The following is a 12926-nucleotide window of genomic DNA, read 5'->3' as shown; positions in this document are numbered from 1 at the left end:
ACACAACATTGTCAACCTGTGGAAGTCATACAGATTGTTAATGAGGATTCAATTTATTGTACGAGGTAGCTTTAATGTGAAAACAGAAAATGTCGTCAGATTTACATGAGGCTTAGAGTTGGAGTGGTTAGCCAAATGAATGTCATCCAGCAGGGTTCACCCAGTCACCGTTAGCAAGAGCAAGTTAAATCAGGTACACTTCAAGTAATTTGTTAAATAATTCTTAAAACATTTATGGATTGTAATTCTGAAAATCAGTTTATAAGTTTCACTCAGGCATGAATCAGGAAATCTTTTAAAATCAAAAATGAGTGACTAGAGTGAGTACAGGAGAGTTACCAGGGTGGTGGGCTCCAATCTGAAGAAAGGATGCCTGGCATCTTCTCAGAAAAGTCTCAGCACGTTAACGAAGGCCTTGAAGAAATCTGGAGCGGCTTCCTGAATGTCTACTGGCTGTTTGAGTCGTTAAGATCTAAAGCCAAACTGCCAAAACCTGTTATCTGTGAGGATTTGGTTTTTTCTGTGTGTTTCTTCCTTGTTTCCCCCGATTGTCTCCTTTTGTATTTAAAGGCCGCAATTATTTTATAATTTGGAAGCAAAGCAGTGTCCGATTGGAATTTAGTAAAATTCTGTTTGATGTTGTACACAAATTGTCCTGCTGAGGAGAATGTTGTGATCAGAGGGATCCTAGGGGATGAATCGGGGGGTCTGGACTCAAGGAAGTTTTTCCTGCCTGCTCTCAGGAAAGATCGGGAATATCCTCTCTTACAAAGAGCAGAAAACAGCGTTCTAGTTGCCTCCTCAAAGTCTGTTTTCTGTGTACAAATCCTGTGAAATCTGAGGAGTTGTGATTTGACTAGGCCCGCATAAGTGTGCCTTGGATGGTAACTAGTCTTGAATAGCAGAGCATGTGTGTCTGTGGGTTTAAAGAAAACTTTAATGTCCAATTTATGTGTTGTGTCAAAATCTTGTCCCTTGTATGTGGTGGTGTCCAGAAAATCGACCGCTTTAACGCTGGTAGTGGACTTTACAGTAATAGATGGGTTATGTGTATTCAAGTGCTGGAGGAATTCCTGGAATTCAGCTTCAGAATGGGTCCAGACCCCCCAGATGTCATCTAGGTACCTGTAGTAATGCAGAGGTGCCTTCCTGCATGTACTGAGAGCACCAGCCTCCCACTCAGCCATGAAAATATTTGCATATGCCGGTGCAAATCTTTTGCCCATGGCTGTGCCCTTAATTTGGAGGAAAAATTGGCCATCAAAAACAAAGTCATTTCTTTTTAAGTTAATTTCCAATAGTTGAATGAGCTCACGATCTGGCCTCCTCGAATCTGGGTATTTGAGAAATATGTTTTTAATACAACTAATTCCTTCATCTATGTCAATATTGGTGTACAAACTGTCGATGTCAATTGTAAATAAAATAGAGTCCTGAGGTAGAGAGATTAATTTAATTTTTTCTACAAAATCGTAGGTGTCTTTAATGTAACTTTGGTGTCTAATTGAAAGAGGATATAAATAATGATCGATAAACTCTGCTGTGTAGTAGGTCTCACTGCCGCAGTCGGAGACAATGGGCCTGCCGGGAGGGATTTCATGCGGTTTGCTCCATTTTTCAGGCTCCTTGTGGATTTTAGGGAGCAGATAAAACCTCCTGGCTCTGGGCTCAGAAGAGCCACGCAGGTAAGATTTTTGTTTAGCATTAATAAATTTCTTTTTATGTAAATTGTCTAGAATTTTGGTAACCAGGGGGGCCGTATCGGTATAAATTGGGGAGTCTAATTTTTTCTAATATGTTGTGTAGCAGCTCCCCAGCAGTTGAATTTATCCAGCCAGTCTCGACGGGTGAATTTAGCGTTTTTATTTTTCTTCGGATGATTCGTCACCACAGTCACCGTGAAAACTAAAACATATACAAATATTAAAATACAAACATAAACTTACAATACAATCAACAAAACGTACCTCGCTGCTTTCACTGGGGAACACTTGATTTCTGCACGCTACTCAGCTTGACAGTTCAAGTCGTTGATTGACATGAGATTCTACCTGCCTTTAAAGGGCCTGCTCTCATTAATTACGGCAGCCCAAGAGGTACAACAAAAAAAAACCCCAAAACATTACAAAGTGCAAATACCATCAAACAAAACAAAACAACAAAAATACTAATCAAAACAGACAAACACCCATAAACAATCTATGTCATACTTAATTTAGAAAATTCTTAATTTACTTTAAATAGTGTATCCGTTACATGTTGCATTATGTAATTATTTGTATCCCTCCCACAGATATTGCTCCCTGTCCATAATGACTATGGAGCTGCCTTTATCAGCAGGTTTTATCACAATGTTGTTATTCATCATTTATTTTTTAGTGCTTTTATCTCTTCTATGTTTAGGTTAGGTATGGTTTTAATAAATTTAAATTCTTTATCAAAATAATTTAGGTCCTGGGAAATTAATTTGGAATTAATTCATTCATTTCTTTCTCCTTCTCTCTTTACCCACTTTCCTGTTAATTCACTATCAAATAAAGGCAACTAAAGCCAATAAAACATTTTTAAAAAGTGTCACACTGGAAACTTGCTTTTATTTTTAAAGTGTGACTTTGTTTTTTTAATTTATTTTTTTACCCCTCCAGGGGGTCTTTTGTGGCTCTATTGTCCCTTATATGACAGCAGGCTGACAGGAAACAGGGAAAGAGAGGGGGGAAGACATGCGGCAAATATCGTCGGGTCTGGGAGTCGAACCCGCGACGGCCGCGGCGAGGACTCAAGGCCTCCAAAAAATATGGGTCATGCTAACCACCACGCCACCATGGCACGCCCACAGTGTGACTTTTTAAAATAATTTAATCTACCGTGCATAATTTTTGTATTGATTTTGTCACTGCATGCTATATTGTTAGGGAGAAGACAGCAGCCAGGTGTGGCAGAACGGAGAAGCCTGCGATCATCAGGTGAAGGAAGGCAGACTGATCGGGTGGCTTGGATCGTCTCCGCAGCAGAAACAGCCATCAGTGGAAAACAACATGTTGGATTGACAGCGGGACAGAGGAGGAACTCTGCCCTCATCTGTGAGTTCCGGTTTCCACTGAGTCTGTGGGTCAGCCGCGATGGGAGGGTCGCAAAAGAGATCGGCTGTTTATGTGCAGCGGTTCTGGCCAGCAGTTGTTTGTATCTGCAGGGCTGCAGCACAGCGGCGAGCGAGGCACACGGAGTGGACCGCAGCAGGTTCCAGATGTGGTGGAGGTGAACCAAAGGGTTCCTCCTCCGGGTTCTGGCTGCCCTGATTCCAACTGGAGACCAAGTTTACTTTGGACTGAGGACATTTTTTTTAACTATTTTACAGATTCTAGCTAAAGAGAACAGAACTTTTTATTCCTTTGGTGTCTGCTGGGAATAAAAATGGTTTAAATCTAACTGGTCTCTGTCTCCCTGTGTTCTGACTCACTGGTTCCCCCTTGTTGTCTTTAAACTTGTTTGCGACATCAGGCCATATTAACCTGGTGTCTACGTATGAAAAACAGCAAAACCGTCGTGACATTTCAGTATAAATATACCTTCTTCTGGCAATTTGCTGTGAGTGTTCAAGAACTAATTACAGGTCATATATAAAGAAACATCAGAATTTTCAAATATTTAAAAATCAAACTTTAAATCTTCAGAGGCTCTGATTGGCCTCACAGACAGATGCATCCTCAAAAGCTAAACATTGATGGAGACATCACTGATAACCCTCCAAAAATAGCCAAATATTGTTTAGAAGTTTAAACTAAATTATATGAACCAAAATACAATGAACATTTTACTTGTCCATTTATGGGATCTCTTGCAAAACTGAAAAAATTTACACTGACTTAAAGGAATCTTGTGACAGGCCAACACCATTACAGGAAATCATTTTTGCTATGGAAAACCTCAGAATAAGTTTCCTGGTACGAACGGTCTGACCTCTGAATGCTATAAACATTTTCCAAACAGTTTGCTCCTCCATCAATGTGTAGACAATGAATCCCTCCCTCTACTCTAACCCAACATCTCATAACCCTAATACTGTCGCCCAGTGTGCTTATTAAATAATGATTACAAAATATTTGCACTAATATTTGTTAAAAGGATAAAATCTGTTTTGGACTACATAATTGATGAGACTCAATCTGGCTTCATGAAGAACAGACATATTTCCAATAACATCAATTTCATGAAACAGTATTAGTTGAATGGTGAGGCAGACACAGTGGACCCAGGTTGAAATGAGAGAAGTGAAGTTTTAATGATGAATACACACAAATAACCCAAAACACCAGACAGCACAGATGAGCAGAAGGTTAGGAGCTCAAAACTGGTAGCAACTGGTAAACATGAGACACACAGGTGGGATTAAACACACAAGGAGGTAATCAGGGGAAACAAGACACAGCTGGGAGAAATCAAGGGGTAAACAGGTGTTGTGGAAGTTTTCCTTTAACAGAGAGTGAGGGAAACTGTTTCAAGAACCATAGAAAAAATATATTCTTAATTTGCATTTATTTGAAGGCTCAACAGTGTTGAAAGTCTCTGCTCACTGATCGCAGTCAGGAAAGAGCCTGGAGCAGAACCCAGCTTACAGTTTTATAGGGAGAGGTTCATAACATTCACGTAGTTTGATAATCTACTTGGATACAGAACAGAGTGAGCGCGCCTCTTTCACTGGGAGCCATGAGAGATAAAGAAACGATTCAATAGAGAAATTATCATCAGCCAGTTGACTGATGATACGTTATTTCTAAAAAAGCTCTTCTCAAATATCTTTATCGGTTCATGTGATTAACATTTTCCCTGCTGCATCTGGACTTTTCCTAAATATAAAAAATGTGAACTACTTGCTCTTAAATATTGTTACATTTCTGCTATTTGTAGCATACCTGTAAAAGAATCTATTAGGACTTATAAAAAACAGATTCCAGATATACTTAACTTTAGTTCCATTATTGACAAAACCCAGAAAAAACCTGAACCAGTGGCAGCAGATAGATTTAAGGTTGAGAGTTCAAATTCTGTTAACCATGCGGAGCGACTTTCACGTCTTATGCTGCTTTATCTCTGGATTGAACACAAAGGTCTCCAAAGATATTGACAGGATGCTATTTAATATCATTTGGAAAAACAAAAATATATTTAAAAAATCACTAGTTATGTATTCTTATGAAAAAGGTGGACTCGGCTTTTTAGACCTTGACACCTTAAATAACACATTTAAAAGAAATTGGTTAAAACAATTCATTTTCACTCTTAAACTTCATATCAAACTGTAAGGATTTGAGTTTTTCTGCGTGTTTATTTAGGATTCTGTGTCAGTTGAGTTTCTCTGTTGTTCTGTCGACCCTTGATTGATCCCAGCTGTGTTTCTTGTTCTCTGTTCAGGTCCTTGTCTAAACTGTCTAGTTGTCTCATCTCTGTATTACTGTTTACCAGTTGCTACCAGAGACTAGCTCCTAGCTTTTTCTCTTCTGTGCTGCCTGGATTTTTGTCATTTTTTTATCATTAAACCATCATTACCATTTAACCACCTGGCTCCTCTGCTTTATCCTCACCATCTTCACCTCCACTTCTTGACACAAACTGTGTTTTTCTAAATTAGCAGGCCTTAATTTTATTTCATTTTGCAATTATAATGTTAATAAAATGCCCTCAAAATAATCCAGTTTTCATAAACAGATGCTTCTTTCTTGATCATTGATTTGCAAGTGTAATTTCTTTCCCCACAGCTATTACATCTGGAACAATAAAGACATTTTAAAAATAAATCCTTATTTTACTCCCCTTGGTCAGAACAGTTTTAGTTCATCTGTTGCTCAACCGCATGCCAGGCGCATCCTGGAGGAGAGAGAGGGCGGAGGGGTGAGTGAAAGGGTTTGAGGGTTCAGAGTGGCACTCCCCCTGCTGGTCGCCCCATGCATAGCACCATAAAACAACATGATGCACTTTGAAAATATAAACAAATACATGAATACAAAAAAGAAAAATATTTCTACAACTAGATGGGCCTTGATTGGCCTTACAGTGTATTCCAATAACATGATAGAACATATATACATTAATATCTTGTTTTCTTTATTTCATGCAGTGTTGTGATATAATCAAATTTGTAATTTGTTATAAAATAAATGTGTTTTTTTTTAAATTATGAATATTTGTCAGTTTGTTTCATTTGATTAGGTTTTGATCTGGGTTGGGCTTGTTTGCAGAGCTCCATTTTCAATGACAGTCCTATGTTGCCATCTAGTGGAGGATATAGGATGAAACCCACTTGCACATTTGAGCAAACAAAATAAACTAAAAGTGGTAGGGGAGACAATCTTGGCACAGAGAATATGTGGAAGGGGCCTCACATACCCTCCAAGTTTGGTGGGTGTGGCTCATTCCTTTAACATAGCTGCCATTGACCTCCATTCATTTGAAGAATTGCTCACTTAAAACAACTCCAAAATTCGAAGTTGTTTTCACCAAACTTGGTGTGTATGCTCTCTCCAACCCTCTGCAGGTGCCTACCACGTTTGGTGGTCCGAGCCTACTTCTGTCATATAGCTACCAAAGACTCCCATTCAATTATCTGCCTAGTCAGTATGGCTAGAAAAGTCCTATCAAGCTGGGATTTAACCCTAACCACAGTGGCCTCTTACTTCAACTTCACCAAATTTTATTTTATTTCATTTTTATTTATTTTGAGCTTTGTTGTGTAAATAAATCACACTTTTAAAATGCCATCTCTGAGCCTCTGTTGGATGAAGGAGTTGCTGCTCTAAATACTGGACTTTGTTTTTAAGCGTCTACTCTTTTAACCATGTTTTATTTGATTTGATTTGTCTTCAAACTCTGTTTTTAAGACATAAGTCACAGATTCAAATCTCATCTCTGAGCTTCTGCTAGGTGCCAGAAATGTTTGCTAACGCCATTCAGAAGTCAGAAATGGACTTTAAAATGCATTTCCCAGAATGCATTGCATGATGAGGTTTCAGATTGTAGCTTCTAGTTTTTCTGTTTGTGCTGCAGACTCTAAGAAACCATATACTGTTGCGATCAGCATGAGCTCCTCTGTTTAACTAGATGAATTAGAATGAGCTTTTAAACATCTAGAAAATCGGCACCATGAGTCAGAATCAGGTGTGAATTGTTGAACTGCTGCCTGCTTGATCATAGAAAACTTTCCTGCTGGGAGCTTTGGGTAAGTTTCATCACTTTTTAATGTGGTCATGCATTTTTGAACCATATATACTGAGCTTTCTAGAGGTCTTGCGGTGTATGATGGCACTAGAATCGCTCTTTGCTCTTATTTCAGGGATGATGGTTTGAATCCCATGAAGTGTGTGTGGAGACCTGGAAGGCAGCAGCTTGCTGTGGCTTAACCAGGTTCTCCTTCCTTGGGATGATGGCTGATTAGTGAGACCTTGCTATGGCTGATTTTGCTTTTCCTTCTTGGGGCACTACAGCATGGGGGCCTGCAACAATCTGGTGGAGATCTACTGGTGTGCAATTCACTCTGCACAGCATATCTAAGGTGAGTCAGTGTATTTGCAGACTGCCAGCATTCAACGCAGACCAGAGAATCAACGGAGAACTCTTCTGCTTCCTGGGCATGCTAGTTCCACCTTGCGGTGTTAACGGATAGCGTGTTTTTGAAATCAGGGGCCCGGTACGTATCAGCCTTCCCAGGTTCCGCCTATAGGAACAGCACGTGGGAAAGGTGACTCTAGGACTCGGGAGTCTTAAATGCAGTCCAGTCTTCTATGAGGAATAGCCTCACACACAGCAACATACACACCAACTGGTATTCATTCTTCAATTCTACAGCTCCACTGCTTCTAACTGCAAAAGGAATGAATGTTAAGAAATCTTCAGCTTAAAGGTCTGCTAAACAGCTTTAACCTCCTAAAACCTGAGCTCTTGCATTGCATCTATTATTAAATCCTCTTTGATTTTTGCAATCATTAGGTCCCAATCAGCCCAAATATAAAATTCTTTTTACATGATTTAGTTGCTGAAACAAATTATGTCCACATATGAGGACATTCATTTTAAATGTAAAAACATGAACAATTTATTGATGAAATCCAAAACTCTTTCTTTAGCATTATTTCTGAGTTCCAAAACAAAGTGCTACACAGTAGTTGTGACTGTTTCCATAATGTGGCCCATTCAATGTACTGCTAATGAGTATGGGACACATCTCCCTAAAAAGTAAAATCCCTCAAATTAAATTGCATTGTTGCTGTTCTAAACAGTTAATTTCAAACATTTAGTTTAATCTACTTCAAACAATTTTCCCCTTATGGGATCATGCTTACACTTATGTGTAAACAGCTTTGTAACAATTGCAATCTGCCTGTAAGCAGAGCACCTTGCAAAAAAAACAGCACTCAAATTTTTTCTGATGTGGTTTTACTCAGCACCACATTGCATTCTTCAAGTTTGCTGCCTTTGGCATATGGTTATGAGCCCTTTCATGGACTGAGACATGGAGCAATGCCTTAACTGTGCCCCTTTTCCATTGCAGTAAAATCCCTGGCTCAAATCCCACTCTGAAAAGTCAGTTAGCAAGCTAAACAAGACCATTTTGGTGGCTTCCATGCAGAAAAGCATGATGCTCTTCTTTGTGTGTCACACATTGCTCTTTGCAGTACAACAGCCAGCTGTTGGCTATAGCAAGATCCTTAATTACTACTCTCAATTTCCATTGTTTGCCACTTCTTTGGTAGCAACTCATAAGGTCAATTACACCCATCTTGGAGTTATATATATATATATGGAGAGAGAGATATGGACAATACGGGGCTGTGAGATGGTCAGTTATTTCAGTTTGTCTTTGTGAGGTGTCTTGTTCCAGGGTTAGGTAATTATGCAAGTAGTGGCACGCTAACCCTGTGCCACTACTTTCTTTTTTTTTTTTTACCAGAATACCGTTTGGATCAGATGCTTCCATGGGAACTTTGGGTTCTGTAATCATCCATTTTGGCTGTCCCCTGTAATGTTTTCTGGTCTACAACTAGCATGTGGCAGTAAAATGACCTCATGTGGATGCCAGGTGATAGGAGGTTATTTTCCTAATATATTTGTACATGGCACCTTAAATTAAAATGTGAGCTAATGGTTGTAAGACAATTGGAGTATAGGTTCATACAACTTTTCTTAAAGTTAATATCTTGTAGTTTTACCTGTGTACACATTTAAACCCTTCAATGCAGAAAAAAGGAATGTATTTTACTATTTTTTAAGGAATAGTACTGCTGTGCAAAACCTAACTTAGGGTTTAAACTTAGGGTTTAAACTTAGGGTTTAAACTTAGGGTTTAAACTTAGGGTTTAAACTTAGGGTTTAAACTTAGGGTTTAAACTTAGGGTTTAAACTTAGGGTTTAAACTTAGGGTTTAAACTTAGGGTTTAAACTTAGGGTTTAAACTTAGGGTTTAAACTTAGGGTTTAAACTTAGGGTTTAAACTTAGGGTTTAAACTTAGGGTTTAAACTTAGGGTTTAAACTTAGGGTTTAAACTTAGGGTTTAAACTTAGGGTTTAAACTTAGGGTTTAAACTTAGGGTTTAAACTTAGGGTTTAAACTTAGGGTTTAAACTTAGGGTTTAAACTTAGGGTTTAAACTTAGGGTTTAAACTTAGGGTTTAAACTTAGGGTTTAAACTTAGGGTTTAAACTTAGGGTTTAAACTTAGGGTTTAAACTTAGGGTTTAAACTTAGGGTTTAAACTTAGGGTTTAAACTTAGGGTTTAAACTTAGGGTTTAAACTTAGGGTTTAAACTTAGGGTTTAAACTTAGGGTTTAAACTTAGGGTTTAAACTTAGGGTTTAAACTTAGGGTTTAAACTTAGGGTTTAAACTTAGGGTTTAAACTTAGGGTTTAAACTTAGGGTTTAAACTTAGGGTTTAAACTTAGGGTTTAAACTTAGGGTTTAAACTTAGGGTTTAAACTTAGGGTTTAAACTTAGGGTTTAAACTTAGGGTTTAAACTTAGGGTTTAAACTTAGGGTTTAAACTTAGGGTTTAAACTTAGGGTTTAAACTTAGGGTTTAAACTTAGGGTTTAAACTTAGGGTTTAAACTTAGGGTTTAAACTTAGGGTTTAAACTTAGGGTTTAAACTTAGGGTTAAACTTAGGGTTTAAACTTAGGGTTTAAACTTAGGGTTTAAACTTAGGGTTTAAACTTAGGGTTTAAACTTAGGGTTTAAACTTAGGGTTTAAACTTAGGGTTTAAACTTAGGGTTTAAACTTAGGGTTTAAACTTAGGGTTTAAACTTAGGGTTTAAACTTAGGGTTTAAACTTAGGGTTTAAACTTAGGGTTTAAACTTAGGGTTTAAACTTAGGGTTTAAACTTAGGGTTTAAACTTAGGGTTTAAACTTAGGGTTTAAACTTAGGGTTTAAACTTAGGGTTTAAACTTAGGGTTTAAACTTAGGATATAGGATGAAAACCAGAAAATGAGTGTGATCAAGCTCAATAACTCCAAAAGTATTTGAGGTAGTGGGCCCATACTTGGCCTCCAGAGTCCTCGGGAACATGTCCACGTAGCCTGTAAGTTTGGTGGTTGTGGGTCCTTCCGTTGACATAGCTGCCATAGACACCCATACAAAAAAAAAAGTGATCAAGCTCCATAACTTCCGAACCATAGGATGACATGTGACCAAACGTGGTGTGTATACATGTGTCGACCCCCTCCAGGTCTCCACCGAGTTTGGTGGCTGTGGCCCCTTCCTATGACATAGCTGCCATAGACTCCCATTGATTTTGAATTTTTGCTAGGAGCGTCGGATCGAGCTGGGATTGTGTTTTCCGTGCTCAGCCGATCCCCCTGAGTCCGCAGACATGTCATTTGCCACGGTTGGTGGAGTTTGCAAAAAGGGTAAAAATTGCTCTAAGTGTTGTGTTTTTGGGTACTTGTGGGAACCTTACCAGAGTGCGTTTTGGAGTGTCCTGAGTGCCTGGAGAGTGGTCCTGGGAGAGGATTTTGGGCGACGTTCTGACCCCTGTGAGGTTAGGTTAAGTGAAGAATCTTGGGTTTGGTTAGGTTAAGGGAAGAATTTTGGGCTTGGTTAGGTTAAGGGAAGAACCTTTGGTGAGGTTAGGTTAAGGGAAGAACCTTGGGTGAGGTTAGGTTAAGTGAAGAATCTTGGGTTTGGTTAGGGTAAGTGAAGAACCTTGGGTGAGGTTAAGGTAAGTGAAGAAACTTGGGTTTGGGTTACAAGAATTTTGGGTTTGGGTTAGGATATAGGATGAAAACCAGAAAAGTGGACGACCCGAGCTCTGTAAGTGAAAAAGTATAAGAGTGAGGGGGACCATATTGGGCCCACAGGTACCCATGGGAGGGACCCACATTCTATTAAAGTTTGGTGGCCGTAGCCCCTTCCCTTCACATAGCTGCCATTGACACCCATTCAAAAGAAAAACGACCCGAGCTCCATAACTTCCAAAGTGTAAGTCCCAAGCTAACCAAAGTTGGTGTGTAAACATGTCACGACCCCGTCCAGGTCTCCACCGAGTTTGGTGTCCCTGGGCCCTTCCCTTCCTATAGCTGCCATAGACTCCCATTCATTTTGAGGTTTGGCCAGGAAGGTGGTATCGAGCTGGGAGTGTGTTTCCCGTGCTCAGCCGGTCCCCCCGAGTCAGAAAAGCTATGATATGTCATGCTTGTTGGAGTTAGGGTTAGGGTTAGGGTTAGGGTTAGGGTTAGGGTAAGGGTTAGGGGTTAGGGTTAGGATATAGGATGAAAACCAGAAAATGAGTGTGATCAAGCTCAATAACTCCAAAAGTATTTGAGGTAGTGGGCCCATACTTGGCCTCCAGAGTCCTCGGGAACATGTCCACGTAGCCTGTAAGTTTGGTGGTTGTGGGTCCTTCCGTTGACATAGCTGCCATAGACACCCATACAAAAAAAAAAGTGATCAAGCTCCATAACTTCCGAACCATAGGATGACATGTGACCAAACGTGGTGTGTATACATGTGTCGACCCCCTCCAGGTCTCCACCGAGTTTGGTGGCTGTGGCCCCTTCCTATGACATAGCTGCCATAGACTCCCATTGATTTTGAATTTTTGCTAGGAGCGTCGGATCGAGCTGGGATTGTGTTTTCCGTGCTCAGCCGATCCCCCTGAGTCCGCAGACATGTCATTTGCCACGGTTGGTGGAGTTTGCAAAAAGGGTAAAAATTGCTCTAAGTGTTGTGTTTTTGGGTACTTGTGGGAACCTTACCAGAGTGCGTTTTGGAGTGTCCTGAGTGCCTGGAGAGTGGTCCTGGGAGAGGATTTTGGGCGACGTTCTGACCCCTGTGAGGTTAGGTTAAGTGAAGAATCTTGGGTTTGGTTAGGTTAAGGGAAGAATTTTGGGCTTGGTTAGGTTAAGGGAAGAACCTTTGGTGAGGTTAGGTTAAGGGAAGAACCTTGGGTGAGGTTAGGTTAAGTGAAGAATCTTGGGTTTGGTTAGGGTAAGTGAAGAACCTTGGGTGAGGTTAAGGTAAGTGAAGAAACTTGGGTTTGGGTTACAAGAATTTTGGGTTTGGGTTAGGATATAGGATGAAAACCAGAAAAGTGGACGACCCGAGCTCTGTAAGTGAAAAAGTATAAGAGTGAGGGGGACCATATTGGGCCCACAGGTACCCATGGGAGGGACCCACATTCTATTAAAGTTTGGTGGCCGTAGCCCCTTCCCTTCACATAGCTGCCATTGACACCCATTCAAAAGAAAAACGACCCGAGCTCCATAACTTCCAAAGTGTAAGTCCCAAGCTAACCAAAGTTGGTGTGTAAACATGTCACGACCCCGTCCAGGTCTCCACCGAGTTTGGTGTCCCTGGGCCCTTCCCTTCCTATAGCTGCCATAGACTCCCATTCATTTTGAGGTTTGGCCAGGAAGGTGGTATCGAGCTGGGAGTGTGTTTCCCGT

At 40.1% G+C, this 12926-nt stretch overlaps 1 long non-coding RNA gene across 2 annotated transcripts; it reads left to right on the top strand.

The window, feature by feature from the left end:
- Positions 1–45: 45 nt before the first annotated feature.
- Positions 46–3396, top strand: LOC111608606. Of its 2 annotated transcripts, XR_002752762.1 has the most exons (4): positions 46–193; positions 1622–1685; positions 2913–3080; positions 3191–3396. It is a non-coding gene; the product is annotated as an uncharacterized LOC111608606 (long non-coding RNA). The 2 variants fall into 2 exon arrangements; XR_002752761.1 differs by having other exon boundaries at positions 46–1685.
- Positions 3397–12926: the final 9530 nt, after the last annotated feature.

This window comes from Xiphophorus maculatus, chromosome 5 (genome assembly GCF_002775205.1).
Source record: "Xiphophorus maculatus strain JP 163 A chromosome 5, X_maculatus-5.0-male, whole genome shotgun sequence".
NCBI classification, from domain to species: Eukaryota; Metazoa; Chordata; class Actinopteri; order Cyprinodontiformes; family Poeciliidae; genus Xiphophorus; species Xiphophorus maculatus.
This window is presented reverse-complemented; position numbering and strand designations above follow the sequence as displayed.